The sequence below is a fragment of the Triticum urartu genome, chromosome 5, assembly GCF_003073215.2.
Source record: "Triticum urartu cultivar G1812 chromosome 5, Tu2.1, whole genome shotgun sequence".
Taxonomy (NCBI): Eukaryota; Viridiplantae; Streptophyta; class Magnoliopsida; order Poales; family Poaceae; genus Triticum; species Triticum urartu.
Genome location: NC_053026.1, coordinates 119,197,773 through 119,218,102, shown reverse-complemented (window position 1 = coordinate 119,218,102; position 20,330 = coordinate 119,197,773). Strand labels below are relative to the sequence as shown.

Sequence of the window (20,330 nt, the reverse complement as noted above, 5' to 3'; positions counted from 1 at the left end):
GAGCATTGTCCCATGTGAGGAAAGGATGATGGAGACTATGATTTCCCCACAAGTCGAGATGAGACACCGGACGAAAAATTAAAAAAGAGAAAAAAGAGGCCATAAAAAAGGAGAAGGCCCAAAAACAATGAGAGAAAAAGAGAGAAGGGGCAATGCTACTATCCTTTTCCACACTTGTGCTTCAAAGTAGCACCATGATCTTCATGATGGAGAGTCTCCTATGTTGTCACTTTCATATACTAGTGGGAATCTTTCATTATAAAACTTGGCTTGTATATTCCAATGATGGGCTTCCTCAAAATGCCCTAGGTCTTCATGAGCAAGCGAATTGGATGCACACCCAGTTAGTTTCTTTTTGAGCTTTCATACACTATTAGCTCTAGTGCATCCGTTGCATGGCAATTCCTACTCACTCACATTGATATCTATTGATGGGCATCTCCATAGCCCGTTGATACGCCTAGTTGATGTGAGACTATCTTCTCCTTTTTGTCTTCTCCACAACCACCATTCTATTCCACCTATACTACTATGTCCATGGCTCACGCTCATGTATTGCGTGAAGATTGAAAATTTTTGGGAACATCAAAAGTATGAAACAATTGCTTGGCTTGTCATCGGGGTTGCGCATGATTTAAATATTTTGGGTGATGAAGATAGAGCATAGCCAGACTATATGATTTTGTAGGGATATCTTTCCTTGGCCATGTTATTTTGAGAAGACATAATTGCTTAGTTAGTATGCTTGAAGTATTATTATTTTTATGTCAGTATTAAACTTTTGTCTTAGAACCTTATGGATCTGAATATTCTTGCCACAATAAATAAAATAACATTGATAAATATGTTAGGGAGCATTCCACATCAAAAATTCCATTTTTATCATTTACCTACTAGAGGACGAGCAGGAATTAAGCTTGGGGATGCTGATACGTCTCCAACGTATCTATAATATTTTATTGTTCCATGCTATTATATTATCTGTTTTCGATGTTTATGGGGCTTTATTATACACTTCTATATTATTTTTGGGACTAACCTATTAACCGGAGGCCCAACCCAAATTGCTGTTTTCTTGCCTATTTGAGTGTTTCGAAGAAAAGGAATATCAAACGGAGTCCAAACGGAATGAAACCTTTGGGAGAGTTATTTTTGGAACGGAAGCAATCCAGGAGACTTGGAGTAGACGTCAGGGAAGCTTCGAGGTGGCCACAAGGCAGGGAGGCGCGCCTGCCCCCTGGGCGCGCCCCCACCCTCGTGGGCTCCTCGTGGCTCCCCTGACCGACTTCTTTCGCCTATATATGTCCATATACCCTAAAAACATCGAGGGGCAAAATAGATCGGGAGTTCCTCCGCCAGAAGCCTCCGTAGCCACCGAAAACCAATCTAGACCCGTTCCGGCACCCTGCCGGAGGGGGAATCCCTCTCCGGTGGCCATCTTCATCATCTCGGCGCTCTCCATGATGAGGAGGGAGTAGTTCACCCTCGGGGCTGAGGGTATGTACCAGTAGCTATGTGTTTGATCTCTCTCTCTCGTGTTCTTGATTTGGCATGATCTTGATGTATCACGAGCTTTGCTATTATAGTTGGATCTTATGATGTTTCTCCCCCTCTACTCTCTTATAATGGATTGAGTTTTCCCTTTGAAGTTATCTTATCGGATTGAGTCTTTAAGGATTTGAGAACACTTGATGTATGTCTTGCATGTGCTTATCTGTGGTGACAATGGGATATCATGTGATCCACTTGGTGTATGTTTTGGTGATCAACTTGCGAGTTCCGTGACCTCATGAACTTATGCATAGGGGTTGGCACATGTTTTCATCTTTGTTGAATTCATGCTCCAACCAACTCATCCAAAAGTCTGAACTGATGGAGGGAGGTGGGCAATATATTTCAACACTCCCCCTCACGTCTTGTCTATTTTAGTCCTTAGACGTGGGATTGATGTAGGCCGCGGAACTGTTTTATTTAATACCGCATTGGCAGGGTCTTGAACTCAAGACCTCTTGGCTCAGATACCAGGTGAAAGTATTTGGGAAGCGTAGAACCCTTTGTCTCGGGCCGCATGTATATATTGGGCAATAGCCTTGGTATACAAGTTACAGGGGAGATCGAGAGAATGACCAGGAGATCGACCAGGACGGTCTTTACAATGAGATTAGATGAGAAGAAGGGATAGAGATGAGATACAAAATTTAAACAAACTTCTATCCCTATACAACTCCTATGCGTCTATTCCAACACCCGCCCTCAATCTAAACCTCAAGGAGCTTTGCCAAGGTTAAGATTGTACTTAAATTCATTCAACCTTCTCTCGGTAAGGGGCTTTGTAAACCCATCTGCGAGTTGATCTCCTATGGGAATAAACCGTATCTCAAGAAGCTTTCGAGCTACTCTTTCTCTGACAAAATGAAAGTCAACTTCAATATGTTTTGTCTATGCATGAAAAACAGGATTTGCTGAGAGATACGTTGCACCAATATTGTCAAACCATAACCTCACAGCTTGTGGAGCCTTAATTCCAAGCTCATAGAGTAATGCTTGTATCCACATCACTTCAGCTGTAGCATTAGCCAAGGCCTTATATTCAACCTCTGTGCTTGACCTAGAAATAGTGGCTTGTTTTCTTGCACTCCATGACACAAGATTAGTTCCCAGAAACACATCAAAACCACCCGTAGACCTTCTATCATCAGCACACCCTGCCCAGTCTACATCAGAATATGCAGTAACAAGCATAGAAGAGGACTTGGTAGTGTTAAGTCCAAGACCTTCTGAGAACTTGAGATACCTTAGAATTGTTTTGACTGCAGTCCAATGAGTAGTTCTAGGTGCATGTAAATACTGGCATACCTTGTTTACTGAATAAGATATATCAGGATGAGTGAGTGTTAAGTACTGCAAAGCACCTACAACACTCCTATAATTTGTTGCATCCTCTGGTCCAAGAACTTCTCCACTTTCCACTGTAAGCTTTTCTGAGGTAGAGATTGGCGTGTTAACTGGCTTACAATTTTCCAATCCTACTCTCCTGAGAATATCAGTTGTATATTTTTCCTATGAGAGAAGTATGCCATCTTTAACTTGCTTTACCACTATACCAAGGAAATAGTGAAGGTCACCCAAGTCCTTGAGAGCAAATTCCAACTTGTGATATTTAAGCAAGCAAGTAGTGGCATCTGAACTTGAACTAGCAACAATTATATCATCAACATAAACAAGCACAAAGATAGTGACATTGCCTTTATTAAAGAAGAACAATGAGGTATCTGCCTTGGATGGTATGAACCCAAGATGTTGCAATTGCATACTCAGTCTGGAGTACCAGGCTCTTGGTGCCTGCTTCAAACCATACAGAGCTTTATCTAACTTACAGACATGTTGTGGTGTGCTGGGATTCTCATAACCTGGTTGTTGCCGCATGAACACTTCTTCCTCAAGAACACCATGAAGAAACACGTTCTGAACATCTAGCTGTCTTAGACTCCATCCTCTGGAAACAACAATAGCAAGACAAGACAAATAGTAGTTGATTTAACAACAGGACTAAAGGTATCTTCATAATCAATCCCAAACCTTTGTTTAAATCCTTTGGCAACTAATCTAGCCTTATACCTGTCTATGCTTCCATCAGACTTCCTTTTTATCTTATACACCCATTTGCAATCAATAACATTGTCTCCATACTTTGGTGGAACCAAGTGCCAAGTCTTATTTTTCATAAGTGCATTGTATTCATTATCCATAGCTTCTTTCCAATCCTTATTAGCAAGAGTATCATGCAAATGAATCGGTTCACCGGTGGTGGTAAGAAAGGCACGTTTGATTTTGTCATACCTCATCGTACCATCATTATACTTTTTTTCCTTGACAATACCTGAACGAGACTGTGTTTGCCGAAGAGAAGATGTAGACAGCACAGGAGCAGTTGCTTCCACAGAGGATCCAGCCGGCTCATGATCTGAGGTGGATCCATGCAGCGAATCAGCCGGCTCCTGATCCGAGGCGAATCCATGCAGCAAATCAGCCGAGAGATCGGGCGCGCACCCGCGACCAGCCGCTGTGGGGTCAGGCACGCACCCACGGTCGGGCATTGTGGAGGCCCACGCAGGAGATTCGTCCCCCCCCGCACAGGGCTGGCAGGCGACGCAGCGCGTGGAGACATGGCGGGTGAGGACACGGCAGGGCTGGCGCAAGGCGACGCTGCGGGACTGCTGGGCGCCACCTAGTCAGCGCTGTCGGCCAGCAGGCCATGTGAGTCCAGGCGCACAGGGGGATCCACTTGGGATCGCGCGCTGCCAGAGACATCAGGTTGGGCGGGCGAATCTGCCTGGGATCGCCTACTGTCAGCCGGATCAGCAGCAGTTTCCATGCCCATCTTGTTTGTTTCCTCACACATAAAATGACAGCGTGAATTAGCACAAATATCAACAGAATCAGAATTTCCTTGGGATTTTTGTACATGATCAAGTTCATTTAATTCCCCCCCATGATCAGGTAGTGTGGTAGGATCGGAAAGGAGTGCAATTTCTGCACGACGCAAGGCTCCCGCATTGGGGTGCAATTTGGCAAAATGAAAAAGTGTCTCATCAAAAACAACATCACAAGAAATATAGATACGCCCGGTAGAGATTTCAAGACATTTATAACCTTTATGAAGGTTACTATAGCCAAGAAAGAAACACTGAGTGGATCTAAACTCAAGTTTATGATGATTGTAGGGACATAAATTGGGATAACAAGCACACCCAAATATTTTAAGATTGTTGTAATCAGGTTTTTGATGATAGATACGCTCTAACGGAGTAGTGTTGCCAATAACTTTGCTAGGAAGCCTATTGATAAGATAAGCGGCAGTGATAAATGCTTCATCCCAGTACTTGAGAGGCATGGGAGCATGAGCTAAAAGAGAAAGGCCAACTTCAACAATGTGGCGATATTTGCGCTCAGCGGAGCCATTCTGTTGATTAGCATGAGGGCAAGATACATGTTGTACTATCCCAATGCTACCGAAAAAAGAGTTGAGTTTCCTCATACTCCCCTCCGCAGCCACTTTGGACAGCAAGGATTTTTCTATCAAATTGGTGCTCAACAAGTTTCTGGAATTCTTGGAAAATAGAGAACACCTTAGATTTATATCGAAGCAAATATATCCAAGTGAACTTGCTATAATCATCGATGAAACTGACATAATATTTTTTCTACCAAAAGAATCTCGGTTATAGCCCCATACATCACTAAAAATGAGTTCTAACGGAGCATGAGACACACTAGTTGACTTGGGATAAGGAAGCTGATGGCTCTTGGCACATTGACAAGCTTCATAGACAGACTCACAAACTGGACTACGAGATAAAGAAAGTTTGTCTTTATTGACTATTTGTTTGACAATGATCGAAGATGGGTGCCCTAATCATTGATGCCACCGTGCCAAGGAGGGCTTGATGACAGAGTAGACGTGACGACGCTTGCGACCTAGTGCTCCGGATGGAATGGGGTAGAGCCCTCCAATGCATCTACCGTGATGAAGAAGTTCCCTCGTTGCCCGATCCTTGATGAAAAAATAGCGAGGGTAAGTTTCAAAGAAGACATTATTGTCGGTGGCTAAATGAGACATGGATGCAAGGTTCTTGTCAGCTTGTGGAACATGAAGCACATCTCTAAGAACAAGATCACGTTTAAGTGTAGGGGAATTAATAGAACCTTGACTTATGTGATAAACATCCATACCTCCACCACTGGCGGTGTGAATCTGATCGTTGACATGGTACTGCTCACGAAGGGCGAGTTGCTCGAGCTCATTTGTCACGTGGTCCGTAGCGCCAGAGTCCACGTACCAGACGCCGTCACCGCCCTATTCACGTATTGCAGCAGCAACATGGCGGGCGTTGGGCATGAAGTCCTCGTCGAACCGATGCCAGCAGTCAATCACCTTGTGGCTAGACTTTTTGCAAAGCTGGCAGCGAGGGCGACCATGAGAAGGAGGGCGGCGGCCGTTGTTGTTGTTGAAGCCGCCGCTGCCGCTGGTGTTGTAGCCGCCCCCGCCGTTGGAGCCAGAGCGGGTGCCATCGCCTGGAGGAGCGCCGTGTCTGCACCCACCGCCGCGCTGCCCCTAGTGACCGCGACCACGGTCGCGGCCACGAGAGGCTGAGTTGACGGAGGACTGGCGAAGGTCGCCGCCATGGAGGAGGGTGAGGCGGGCATCAAAACTAAGCAGCTGGCTGTAGAGCTCTTGGACGGTGCTGGGTTCCACCCTGGCGGCAAGCGCAGAAACCACCGGGTTGTACTCCATGTCCAAGCCAGCGAGGATTTTGGAGACGATCTCCGGATCAGAAAGTGCCGCAGCCGTGCTTGCGACCTCATCGGTGAGGCTTTTGATCTTACCAAGGTAATCAGCCATGGACATGTTACCTTTATTGAGGTTGGTGAGCTCGATGCGAGTGTTTATCGCTTGGGCTTGACTTTGAGCAGCGAACATGGCGTGGACGGTGCGCCACACCTCGTCTGGCGTCTGGAGCGTGGCGACCTGGGCAAGAATCTCACGGGAAAATGAGCCCATTAAGTATCCTTGAAGTTGCTGCTACGTCTTGAGCTTGCGTTGGTTTTCCCCAAAGAGGAAGGGATGATGCAGCAAAGTGGCGTAAGTATTTCCCTCAGTTTTTGAGAACCACGGTATCAATCCAATAGGAGCCCACGCGCAAGTCCCTCGTACCTGCACAAAGAGATAGCTACTCGCAACCAACGCGATTAGGGGTTGTCAAGCCCTTCACGGTCACTTACGAGAGTGAGATCTGATAGAGATAATATTTTTGGTATTTTTGATATAAAGATGCAAAGTAAAGAGTAAAAGCAAAGTAAATAGCAAAAAAATATAAAAGTGATGGAGATTGATATGATGAGAATAGACCCGGGGGCCATAGGTTTCACTAGTGGCTTCTCTCAAGAGCATAAGTATTCTACAGTGGGTGAACAAATTACTTTTGAGCAATTGATAGAATTGTGCATAATTATGAGAATATCTAGGCATGATCATGTATATTGGCATCACGTCCGTGACAAGTAGATCGAAACGATTCTGCATCTACTACTATTACTCCACTCATCGACAGCTATCCAGCATGCATCTAGAGTATTAAGTTAAAAACAGAGTAACGCTTTAAGCAAGATGACATGATGTAGAGAGATAAATTCATGCAATATGAAATAAACCCCATCTTGTTATCCTCGATGGCAACGATACAATACGTGCCTTGCTGCCCCTTCTGTCACTGGGTAAGGACACCGCAAGATCGAACCCAAAGCTAAGCACTTCTCCCATGGCAAGAACTACCAATCTAGTTGGCCAAACCAAACGGATAATTCGAAGGGACTTGCAAAGATAACCAATCATGCATAAAAGAATTCAGAGAAGATTCAAATATTATTCATAGATAGACTTGATCATAAACACACAATTCATCGGTCTCAACGAACACACCGCAAAAAGAAGATTACATCGAATAGATCTCCACAAGAGAGGGGGAGAACTTTGTATTGAGATTCAAAGAGAGAGAAGAAGCCATCTAGCTACTAACTATGGACCCGAAGGTCTGAGGTAAACTACTCACACTTCATCGAAGGGGCTAGGATGATGTAGAAGCCCTCCGTGATGACGGCCCTCTTCCGGCGGAGCTCCGGAATAGGCCCCAAGATGGGATCTCGTGGATACAGAAAGTTGCGGCGGTGGAATTTGGTTTTTGGCTCCTGTTCTGATCGTTTGGGGGTACGTGTGTATATATAGGAGGAAGGAGTACGTCGGTGGAGCACCGAGGGGCCCACGAGGTAGGGGGGCGCGCCCTAGGGGGGGCGCCCCCACCCTTGTGACCACCTATTTGATCCCTTGCGGTAGGGTCCAAGTCTCCTGGATCACGTTCGGTGAGAAAATCACGTTTTCGAAGATTTTATTCCGTTTGGACTTCGTTTGATATTCTGTTTATCCGAAACACTGAAATAGGCAAAAACAGTAATTCTGGGCTGGGCCTCCGGTTAATAGGTTAGTCCCAAAAATAATATAAAAGTGGAAAATAAAGCCCAATATAGTCCAAAACAGTAGATAATATAGCTTGGAGAAATCGAAAATTATAGATACGTTGGAGACGTATCAGGCATCCCCAAGCTTAATTCCTGCTCGTCCTCGAGTAGGTAAACGATAAAAAGAGAATTTTTGATGCAGAGTGCTACTTGGCATAATCTCAATGCAATTCTTCTTAATTGTGGTATGAATATTCAGATTAGAAATATTCAAGACAAAAGTTTATATTGACATAGAAAATAATAATACTTCAAGCATACTAACAAAGCAATTATGTCTTCTCAAAATAACATGGTCAAAGAAAGTTATCCCTACAAAATCATATAGTCTGGCTATGCTCCATCTTCCCCACACAAAGTATTTAAATCATGCACAACCCCGATGACAAGCCAAGCAATTGTTTCATACTCTAACTTTTTCAAAACTTTTTCAAGCTTCACACAATACATGAGCGTGAGCCATGGATATAGCACTATAGGTGGAATAGAATGGTGGTTGTGGAGAAGACAAAAAGGAGAAGATAGTCTCACATCAACTAGGTGTATCAATGGGCTATGGAGATGCCCATCAATATATATCAATGTGAGTGAGTAGGGATTGCCATGCAACGGATGCACTAGAGCTATAAATGTATGAAAGCTCAACAAAAGAAACTAGTGGGTGTGCATCCAACTTGCTTGCTCACGAAGACCTAGGGCAATTTGAGGAAGCCCATCATTGGAATACACAAGCCAAGTTCTATAACATAAAATTCCCACTAGTATATGAAAGTGACAACATATGAGACTCTCTATATGAAGAACATGGTGCTACTTTGAAGCACAATATATGAGACTTGCTATATGAAGAACATGGTGCTACTTTGAAGCACAAGTGTGGAAAAAAGGATAGTAGCATTGCCCCCTTTTTTTGGGCCTTCTTTTTTTTCTTTGGCCTTTATCCTTTTTTTGGGACAATGCTCTATTGAATGATGATCATCACACTTCTATTTATTTACAACTCAATGATTAAAACTCGATACTAAAACAAAGTATGACTCTATATGAATGCCTCCGGCGGTGTACCAGGATATGCAATGAATCACGAGTGACAAGTATGAAAGAATTATGAACGGTGGCTTTGCCACAAATACTATGTCCACTACATGATCATGCTAAGCAATATGACAATGATGGATGTGTCATGATGAACTAGATGGTGGAAAGTTGCATGGCAATATATCTCGGAATGGCTATGGAAATGCCATAATAGGTAGGTATGGTGGCTGTTTTGAGGAAGATATATGGTAGGTGTATGATACCGGCGAAAGTTGCGCGGTATTAGAGAGGCTAGCAAGGGTGGAAGGGTGGGAGTGCGTATGATCCATGGACTCAACATTAGTCATAAAGAACTCATATACTTATTGCAAAAATTTAGAAGTTATCAAAGCAAAGTATTACGCGCATGCTCCTAGGGGGATAGATTGGTAGGAAAAGACCATCGCTCGTCCCTGACGCCACTCATAAGGAAGACAATCAATAAATAAATCATGCTTCGACTTCATCACATAATGGTTCACCATACGTGCATGCTACGGGAATCACAAACTTCAACACAAGTATTCTTTAAATTCACAGCTACTCAACTAGCATGACTTTAATATTATCACCTCCATATCTCAAAACAATTACCATGCTTCAATCTTTTCTTAGTATTCAACACACTCAAAAGAAAGTTTTTCAAATCTAGAATACCAAGCATATTATTATTAGGCAAATTACCATGCTATTGAGAGACTCTCAAAATAGTTTAAGTGAAGCATGAGAGATCAATAGTTTCTTTAAAACAAATCCACCACCATGCTCTAAAAGATCTAAGTGAAGCACACAGAGCAAAATTATCTAGCTCAAAGGATATAAGTGAAGCACATAGAGCAAAATTATATAGCTCAAAGGATATAAGTGAAGCACATAGAGCAAAATGATCTAGCTCAAAGGATATAAGTGAAACACATAGAGTATTCTATCAAATTTTAATTCATGTATGGCTCTCTCAAAAGGTGTGTACGGAAAGGATGATTGTGGTATACTAGCAAACAAAGACACAAATAATACAAGACGCTCCAAGCAAAACACATATCATGTTGGTGAATAAAAATATAGCTCCAAGTAAATTACCGATGGAAGTGGACGAAAAGAGGGGATGCCTTCTGGGGCATCCCCAAGCTTTAACTTTTTGGTGTCCTTGGATTATCTTGGGGGTGCCATGGGCATCCCCAAGCTTAGGCTCTTTCCTCTCCTTGTTCCATGATCCATCAAAAGAATTCACCCAAAACTTGAAAACTTCACAACACAAAACTCAAAATAGAAAACTCGTGAGCTCTGTTAGCGAAAGAAAACAAAAGACCACTACAAGGTACTGTAATGAACTCATTCTTTATTTATATTGGTGTTAAACCTACTGTATTCCAACTTCTCTATGGATTATAAACTATTTTACTAGCCATAGATTCATCAAAATAAGCAAACAACACACGAAAAACATAATCTGTCAAAAACAGAACAGTCTGTAGTAATGTGTAGCTAGAGCAAGATCTGGAACCCCAAAAATTCTAAAATAAATTGCTGTACGTGAGGAATTTATCTATTAATCATCTGAAAAAAGAATTAACTAAATAGCACTCTTCAAATAAAAATGGCAGCTGTTCTCGTGAGCGCTAAAGTTTCTGTTTTTTACAGCAAGTTCAACAAGACTTTCCCCAAGTCTTCCCAACGGTTCTACTTGGCACAAACACTAATTAAACACAAAAAACACAACCTAAACAGAGGCTAAATAATTTATTTATTAATAAACAGGAGCAAACAGAAAGGAATAAAAATAAAATTGGGTTGCCTCCCAACAAGCGCTATCGTTTAACGCCCCTAGCTAGGCATAACAAGCAAGGATAGATCTAGGTACTGCCATCTTTGGTAGGCAATCCATAAGTGGCTCTCATGATAGTTTCGTATGGTAATTTTATTTTCTTTCTTGGAAAGTGTTCCATGCCATTTTTTAATGGAAATTGAAATCTAATATTCCCTTCCTTTATATCAATAATCGCACCAACCGTTTTAAGGAAAGGTCTACGAAGAATAATAGGGCAAGAAGGATTGCAATCTATATCAAGAACAATGAAATCAACGGTCACATAATTCCTATTTGCAACAATAAGAGCATCATTAATTCTTCCCATAGGTTTCTTAATAGTGGAATCCGCAAGATTCAAGTTTAGAGAGCAATCATCAAAATTACGGAAATCTAGTAAATCACACAAAGTCTTGGGAATAGTAGAGACACTAGCACCCAAATCACACAAAGCATAAAACTCATGATCTTTAATTTTAATTTTAGTAGTTTGTTCCCACTCATCATAAAGTTTTCTAGGGATAGAAACTTTCAACTCAAGTTTTTCTTCATAAAATTGCATCAAGGCATCAACAATATGTTCGGTGAAGGCTTTATTTCGACTATAAACATGTGGAGAATTTAGCACGGATTGCAACAAGGAAATACAATCAATCAAAGAGCAATTTTCATAATTAAATTCCTTGAAATCCAATATAGTGGGTTTAGCAACATCTAGATTTTTATTTCTTTCAATCCCACTTTCATCAATTTCATCATTAAGATCTAAATACTCCGAATTTTAGAACGCTTTCTAGGTAAAGGAAGATCATATTTAGTTTCATCAAGATTCATATTGCAAAATAAAGATTTAATGGGAGACACATCAATAACTTTTAGATCTTCATCATTACTTTCATAGGAATTGGTAGAACACGCTTTTTTTTGTTAGAACACGCTTTAATAAAGGCATCTTTGGAAGCACGCATCCTAGCGGTTCTTTCTTTACACTCATCAATTGAAATTCTCATGGCTTTAAGAGACTCATTGATATCATGCTTAGGTGGAATAGATCTAAGTTTCAAAGCATCAACATCAAGAGCAATTCTATCAATGTTCCTAGCCAAATCATCAATCTTAAGCAATTTTTCTTCAATCATAGCGTTAAAATTCTTTTGCGAAGAAATAAATTCGTTAATATTAGATTCAAAATCAGAGGGCATCTTATTATAATTTCCATAGGAGTTGTTGTAGGAATTCCCATAATTATTAGAAGGATTACTAGGATATGGCCTAGGATTAAAATTCCCTCTATAAGCGTTGTTACCAAAATTATTCCTACCAACAAAATTCACATCCATAGATTCATTGTTATTATCAATCAAAGTAGACAAAGGCATATTATTAGGATTAGAAGAAACACTCTTAGTAGCAAATAATTTCATAAGTTCATCCATCTTTCCACTCAACACATTAATTTCTTCTATCGCATGCACCTTTTTATTAGAAGTTCTTTCAGTATGCCATTGAGAATAATTAACCATAATATTATCTAGGAGTTTAGTAGCATCTCCTAAAGTGATTTCCATAAAAGTGCCTCCCGCAGCCGAATCTAAAAGATTTCTAGAAGCAAAATTCAATCCGGCATAAAAAAATTGTATAATCATCCACAAATTTAAACCATGAGTAGGGCAATTATGTATCATTAATTTCATTCTCTCCCAAGCTTGTGCAACATGTTCATGATCAAGTTGTTTAAAGTTCATAATATCGTTTCTAAGAGAGATGATCTTAGCGGGAGGAAAATACTTAGAGATAAAAGCATCTTTGCACTTGTTCCATGAATCAATACTATTCTTAGGCAAAGACGAAAACCAAGCTTTAGCACGATCTCTAAGCGAAAAAGGAAATAGCTTCAATTTAACGACATCATTATTGACATCTTTTTTCTTTTGCATTTCACATAAATCAACGAAGCTATTCAGATGAGTAGCGGCATCTTCGCTAGGAAGGCCAGCGAATTGATCTTTCATAAAAGATTCAACAAAGCAGTATTAATTTCACAAGATTTAGCATCGGTAAGAGGAGGAATCGGAGTGCTAAGGAAATCATTATTATTGGTATTGGTGAAGTCACAATTTGGTAGTATCTTGAGCCATTGCGACAAGCAAGCAATCTAACACACGAGCAAACAAAAAGCAAGCGGACAAAAGAGGCAAGCAGAGAGGGAGGATAGAGAGAGAGGGAGAATAAAACGGCAAGGGTGAATTGGGGGGAGAGGAAAACAAGAGGCAAATGGCAAATAATGTAATGCGAGAGATAGGGATTGTGATGGGTACTTGGTATATTTACTTTTTGCGTAGACTCCTCGGCAACGGCGCCAGAAATCCTTCTTGCTACGTCTTGAGCTTGCGTTGGTTTTCCCGGAAGAGGAAGGGATGATGCAGCAGAGTAGCGTAAGTATTTCCCTCAGTTTTTGAGAACCAAGGTATCAATCCAGTAGGGACCCACGCTCAAGTCCCTCGTACCTGCACAAAGCGATAGCTACTCGCAACCAACGCGATTAGGGGTTGTCAAGCCCTTCACGGTCACTTACGAGAGTGAGATCTGATAGATATAATATTTTTGGTATTTTTGATATAAAGATGCAAAGTAAAAAGTAAAAGCAAAGTAAATAGCAAAAAAATATAAAAGTGATGGAGATTGATATGATGAGAATAGACCCGGGGGCCATAGGTTTCACTAGTGGCTTCTCTCAAGAGCATAAGTATTCTACGGTGGGTGAATAGATTACTATTGAGCAATTGATAGAATTGTGCATAATTATGAGAATATCTAGGCATGATCATGTATATTGGCATCACGTCCGTGACAAGTAGATCGAAACGATTCTACATCTACTACTATTACTCCACTCATCGACAGCTATCCAGCATGCATCTAGAGTATTAAGTTAAAAACAGAGTAATGCTTTAAGCAAGATGACATGATGTAGAGAGATAAATTCATGCAATATGAAATAAACCCCATCTTGTTATCCTCAATGGCAACAATACAATACGTGCCTTGCTGCCCCTTCTGTCACTAGGTAAGGACACCGCAAGATCGAACCCAAAGCTAAGCACTTCTCCCATGGCAAGAACTACCAATCTAGTTGGCCAAACCAAATGGATAATTCGAAGAGACTTGCAAAGATAACCAATCATGCATAAAAGAATTCTTAGAAGATTCAAATATTATTCATAGATAGACTTGATCATAAACCCACAATTCATCGATCTCAACAAACACACCGCAAAAATAAGATTACATCGAATAGATCTCCACAAGAGAGGGGGAGAACTTTGTATTGAGATTCAAAGAGAGAGAAGAAGCCATCTAGCTACTAACTATGGACCCGAAGGTCTGAGGTAAACTACTCACACTTCATCGGAGGGGCTAGGATGATGTAGAAGCCCTCCGTGATGACGGCCCTCTTCCAGCGGAGCTCCGGAACAGGCCCCAAGATGGGATCTCGTGGATACAGAAAGTTGCGGTGGTGGAATTAGGTTTTTGGCTCCTGTTCTGATCGTTTGGGGGTACATGTGTATATATAGGAGGAAGGAGTACGTCGGTGGAGCACCGAGGGGCCCACGAGGTAGGGGGGGCGCGCCCTAGGGGGGCGCCCCCACCCTCGTGACCACCTCTTTGATCCCTTGCAGTAGGGTCCAAGTCTCCTGGATCACGTTTGGTGAGAAAATCATGTTTCCGAAGATTTTATTCCGTTTGGACTCCGTTTGGTATTCTGTTTATCCGAAACACTGAAATAGGCAAAAAACAGCAATTCTGGGCTGGGCCTCCGGTTAATAGGTTAGTCCCAAAAGTAATATAAAAGTGGAAAATAAAGCCCAATATAGTCCAAAACAGTAGATAATATAGCATGGAGCAATCAAAAATTATAGATACGTTGGAGACGTATCAGTTGCTGCTGCTGTGCATACTAGAGGGATCTCGCAAAGTTGACGACTTGTTCTTCTTTTCCGTCCTTGGTGATGGTGAGGGTGGCCGGTGGTGGCGGGCTCTTCTCGTCGAGGTGGTTCTCCATCTGTGCACCTCTGATCTGCGGGAGCACGATGGCCTTCCAGAGCAGGAAGTTGCCCCTCGTAAGCTTCTCTTGCGGTGGCAATCCGAGGGAGGTGGTGTTGGTGGAGGTGGATGTGGAAGATGAGGTGGTGGAAAGTGCACCCATGGTGCTTGGGATCATGGCAGCGGCGGTGGTAGACATGGTCTCGGTCGCGGAGGTAGCTAGATGCAATCTCTCTTGATCTGATGAGGAAGAGGCTCTGTTACCATATTGAATTCATGCTCCAGCCAACTCATCCAAAAGTCCAAACTGATGGAGGGATGTGGGCAATATATTTCAACAATCTTGACTCTCCGGTAGAAACTTTGGGGCACTCTTTGAAGTTCCTTGTGTTGGTTGAATAGATGAATCTGAGATTGTGTGATGCATATCGTATAATCATACCCAAGGATACTTGAGGTGACATTGGAGTATCTAGGTGACATTAGGGTTTTGGTTGATTTGTGTCTTAAGGTGTTATTCTAGTACGAACTCTATGATAGATTGAACGGAAAGAATAGCTTCATGTTATTTTACTACGGACTCTTGAATAGATCGATCAGAAAGAATAACTTTGAGGTGGTTTCATACCCTACAATAATCTCTTCGTTTGTTCTCCGCTATTAGTGACTTTGGAGTGACTCTTTGTTGCATGTTGAGGGATAGTTATATGATCCAATTATGTTATTATTGTTGAGAGAACTTGCACTAGTGAAAGTATGAACCCTAGGCCTTGTTTCTTAGCATTGCAATACCGTTTGTGCTCACTTTTATCATTAGTTACCTTGCTGTTTTTATATTTTCAGATTACAAAAACCTTTATCTACCATCCATATTGCACTTGTATCACCATCTCTTCGTCGAACTAGTGCACCTATACAATTTACCATTGTATTGGGTGTGTTGAGGACACAAGAGACTCTTTGTTATTTGGTTGCAGGGTTGCTTGAGAGAGACCATCTTGATCCTACGCCTCCCACGGATTGATAAACCTTAGGTCATCCACTTGAGGGAAATTTTCTACTATCCTACAAACCTCTGCACTTGGAGGCCCAACAACTTCTACAAGAAGAAGGTTGTGTAGTAGACATCAGTAGCACATAAAGTGTTCCTCCGGTATTCGGGAGTTGCATAATCTCATAGTCATAGGAACATGTATAAGTCATGAAGAAAGCAATAGCAATAAAGTAAACGATCAAAATGCTAAGATAATGGAATGTGTCAAGTCAATCACATCATTCTCTAATGATTTGATCCCGTTAATCAAATGACAACTCATGTCTATGGTTAGGAAACTCAACCATCTTTGATTCAATGGGCTAGTCTAGTAGAGGCATACTAGTGACACATTGTTTGTCTATGTATTCACACATGTACTAAGTTTCCAGTTAATACAATTCTAGCATGAATAATAAACATTTATCATGATATAAGGAAATATAAATAACAACCTTATTATTGCCTCTAGGGCATATTTCCTTCAAGACATGTTTTGTCATTTGATGAATAGGATCACATCATTAGGAGAATGATGTGATGGACAAGACCCATCCGTTAGCTTAGCATATTGATCATTTAGTTTTATTGCTATTGCTTTCTTCATGTCATATACATATTCCTTTGACTATGAGATTATGCAACTCCCGGATACCGGAGGAATGCCTTGTGTGCTATCAAACGTCACAACGTAACTGGGTGATTATAAAGATGCTCTACAGGTATCTCCGAAGGTGTTTGTTGGGTTGGCATAGATCAAGATTAGGATTTGTCACTCCGAGTATCAGAGAGGTATCTCTGGGCCCTCCCGGTAATACACATCATAAGAAGCCTTGCAAGCAAAGTGACTAATGAGTTAGTTGCGGGATGATGTATTATGGAACAAGTAAAGAGACTTGCCAGTAACGAGATTGAACTAGGTATGAAGATACTGACGATCGAATCTTAGGCAAGTAACATATCGATGACAATGGGAATAACGTATGTTGTCATTATGGTTCGACTGATAAAGATCTTCGTAGAATATGTAGGAACCAATATGAGCATCCAGGTTCTACTGTTGGTTATTGACCAGAGAGGTGTTTCGGTTATGTCTACATAGTTCTTGAACCCGTAGGGTCCGCACGCCTAACGTTCGATGACAATTTAGTATTATATGAGTTATATGATTTGGTGACCGAATGTTGTTCGGAGTCCCAGATGAGATCATGGACATGACGAGGAGTCTCGAAATGGTCGATAGGTAAAGATTGATATATAGGACGATAGTATTTGGACACCAGAAGTGTTCCGGGGTGTATCAAATATTTATCGGAGTACCAGAGGGGTTACCGGACACCCCGGGAGGTTAATGGGCCACATGGGCCAAAGGGGAAGGGGCACACCAGCCCACAAGGGACCGGCGCACTCCTCCTAGGCCACCGACCAAGTGGGAAAAGGAAAGGGGGAGTTAGCCCGCCCCTTCCTTTTCTCTCCCCTCTCTTCCTTTTCCCTTCCGGCAAATATGGTAGGGGGGGGGGGGGGAATTGGAAAAGGCCCCCAAGTAGGATTCCTCCTACTTGGGGCGCCCCAAGGCTGTTCCCCTCCCCCTCCCACCTATATATATGTGGGGAGGGGGCGCCTATAACACACACCAACAATTGTTAGACGTGTGTGGTGCCCCCCTCCATAGTTTACGCCTCCGCTCATATCTTCGCAGTGCTTACGCGAAGCCCTGCGCGGATCACTTCACCATCACCGTCACCACGATGTCGTGCTGACAGACTCATCTTCTTCCTTGACACCTTTGCTGGATCAAGAGGACGAGGGATGTCATCGAGCTAAACATGTGCAGAACTCAGAGGTGCCGTATGTTCGGTGCTTGATCGGTCGGATCTAGAAGAAGTTCGACTATATCGACCGCGTTGTCAAAACGCTTTCGCTTTCGGTCTACGAGGGTACATGGACACACTCTCCCCTTCTCATTGATATGCATCTCCTAGATAGATCTTGCGTGTGCGTAGGATTTTTTTTGAAATTGCATGCTACGTTTCCCAACAGTGGCATTATAGCTAGGTCTATGCATAGATGCTATGCATGAGTAGAACACAAAGAGTTTTGGGCAGTGATCGTCATACTGCTTACCACCAATGTATTATTTTGATTCGGCGGTATTGTTGGATGAAGCGGACCAGACCAACCTTACATGACCACGTTCATGAGACCGGTTCCACCGACAGACACACAACTAGTTTTGCATAAAGGTGGCTGGCGGGTGTCTGTTTCTCCAACTTTAGTTGAATCGAATTTGACTGCACCCGGTCCTTTTTGAAGGTTAAAACAACAAACTTGATAATTCATCGGTGTGGTTTTGATGCGTAGGTAAGAACGGTTCTTCCTAGAAGCCCGTAGCGGCCACGTAAAACTTGCAACAACAAAGTAGAGGATGTCTAACTTGTTTTTGCAGGGCATGTTGTGATGTGATATGGTCAAGACATGATGTGATATACGTTATTGTATGACATGATCATGTTTTGTAAAAGTTACTGGCAACCGGCAGGAGCCTTATGGTTGTCTCTTTATTGTATGAAATGCAAATGCCATGTAATTGCTTTACTTATCACTATGCGTTAGCGGTAGTTGTAGAAGCAATAGTTGGCGAGACGACCACAATGCTACGATGGAGATCAAGGTCTCAAGCCTGTGACCATGGAGATCAGGACGATACTTTGGAGACGGAGATCAAAAGCACAAGATGATGATGGCCATACACTACTAGGGAAAAGCCTAGCAGTGGCGCGGGTTTTAGGCCTACCAGTAACACGGGTGGCGGCGCTACTAGTACGGTGCTACATCTAAAGCTTAGTAGTAGCGTGGGCTCAACCGCGCTACTGCTATATCCACTTAGTAGTAGCGCTTCCCTGAAAAGACGCTACTGGTAACTACTAGTAGCGCCTCTCGCAACCCGCGCTACTACTACTATTTCGTATTATATTTCTTTTTTATTTCATGTTGTATTCATACACCTTTATACAAGTTTTCATATAGCAGCAATTTAGAGATTGTTTTTACATCATAATGAGTTATTACATCACTGGGTGAAAGAACCGTGGACTAGTTTCAAGTGGATGTCCATAATACATCATTGTCATATAACACCTACTCATGATTATCATTTTCATCAATGAGACATCATATATCAAGTTGGTCACTAGTCATAATCACAACTCCTCATCATCATCAACTCTAACACATTGTACCACATAATAACACATTGTATTTAGGACGTACATCTCTCTCATAGGACCTACTACCTTCTTTTAGGTAAAATAGCATAAAACAAGATAGGCCCCGAGTCTCCATTATGGAGAATGGAGATTATCCTGTCTCCAATTCTTGCCTTTCACACAATGTTGCTTCCAAGTACCTCCTTACGACTGTCCATGCATTTTTTTCCATTCTTTGATTTTCATGTGTTCACTGGTTTTAGAAATCCGACATGGACAAGTGAGATTCGTAGGATGACCTGGCCGTATGTTCAAAACATCAAGGCGACCATTCTGATACATCAGATGAGGCACACAATCCTTCGGGATTTTTTGTTGAAAACATAGTAATAACTTCGTAGTTAGCAATGTAGTTTAGTTTTAGGAGAATTTATGCAAAAGATGCACGGATGTCGTAATAGTAAAAAATCTTACCATGGCATCTCCATGGATGTTACCATAGTTCAACACGTGCACTAGTGGCACGTATTGACCATAATGTGGAGGAGTTTGATAATAGATATTGTAATTCTCAAGATCAGTACAAAATCCGACCAGATGATTTTTCTCCTGATAGGTTAATTCTGAGCCATCGGTGTAGTAGGTTCTGTCTACCATCTTCCGCACATTGTTTCAAGAATGAAAATAAGCTGTCAGTGGAAATAAGCTGTCAACTATTTTGAAATAAACAATATAAATTAGTTAATAACTATGTTTGAGAAACTCACATAGCGGTAGAATTGGAAGCGTGTCAACAAGGACCCAAATGTCCATATTGTCTTGGGCGATGTCAGGATCACCAAGATCCATGCTGACAAGCATACCCTCATAAAAACAATACATCTTGCAAAGTGCTTCCCAATTTGTGCAACCAAAATGGGTTACACTCTCAGAATTGTACAGATTTACTTCAAAATCCATACCATGATGGGTCCTTAGGTGAATTTTCTTTGTTTCCAAACTTTCATGGTGTTCAAAACCCATCCTCTCTGAGACATAGCGTCTTGCATGGCATGGGATAAGCTAGTCGAATTGTAAAAGATGAAAATTA

General features: G+C 41.8%; 1 pseudogene; it reads right to left on the bottom strand.

Annotated features, from left to right (window-relative positions):
- Positions 1-6,204: 6,204 nt before the first annotated feature.
- On the bottom strand, positions 6,205-6,343 carry LOC125511832 (annotated as a pseudogene).
- Between the last annotated feature and the right edge of the window lie 13,987 nt (positions 6,344-20,330).